The sequence below is a fragment of the Morone saxatilis genome, unplaced genomic scaffold, assembly GCF_004916995.1.
Source record: "Morone saxatilis isolate NCDOM2014 unplaced genomic scaffold, NCSU_SB_2.0 Contig12, whole genome shotgun sequence".
NCBI classification, from domain to species: domain Eukaryota; kingdom Metazoa; phylum Chordata; class Actinopteri; family Moronidae; genus Morone; species Morone saxatilis.
The window spans coordinates 15,878-16,650 of NW_023339674.1; positions in this window are offsets into that span (position 1 = coordinate 15,878).

The window sequence follows — 773 nt, forward strand, 5'->3', positions numbered from 1 at the left end:
AGTGTCTCTGGGTCAGTGTCTTTGGGTCAGTGTCTGTAGGTCAGTGTCTCTGGGTCAGTGTCTTTGGGTCAGTGTCTGTTGATCTGTGTCTCTGGGTCAGTGTCTGTTGGTCTCTGTCTCTGGGTCAGTTGTCTTTTGAAGCTTGGGTGTCTGTTCACTGTCTCAGCATCTGAGAGCATATAATCAAATGCTGGTCTGATTGTCTCACCCAGCAACAGTGGGATCCACAACCTGTAGAGGGTTAGGGTTAGACAGACAGACAGACAGATATAGTGTTATCGTGTGTTATTATTATATATATTATATATAATATATATATGATGTAATAAATATATATTATATATATTTAATTACCATTAAACACATTATTTTTATATGTGCACATGAATATCAAAGGAGACAAAACGTCACAACAGACGTCAACAGTTTGTTCGCTCTACTGAAGCATCTGTGTGTCTGTGTGTGTGTGTGTGTGTGTATGTGTGTGAGTTTGTGTCAGCTTCATGTCTTATTAATTAACCTCCAGGGATTCAGCCTGTTTAAAGTGCACAGCTACTAGTAGTAGTAATAGTACTAATATTAGTAGTAGTAGAAAGATTAGTAGTAGTAGTAATAGTACCGATATTAGTAGTAGTAGTAATAATAGTAGTTGTAGTAATAGTACTGATATTAGTAGTAGTAGTAGTAATATTAGTAGTAATAGTACTAATAATAGTAATAGTACTGATAATAGTAGTATAAACTGTGTGAAGGCTCACACAGTTACAGTGTGA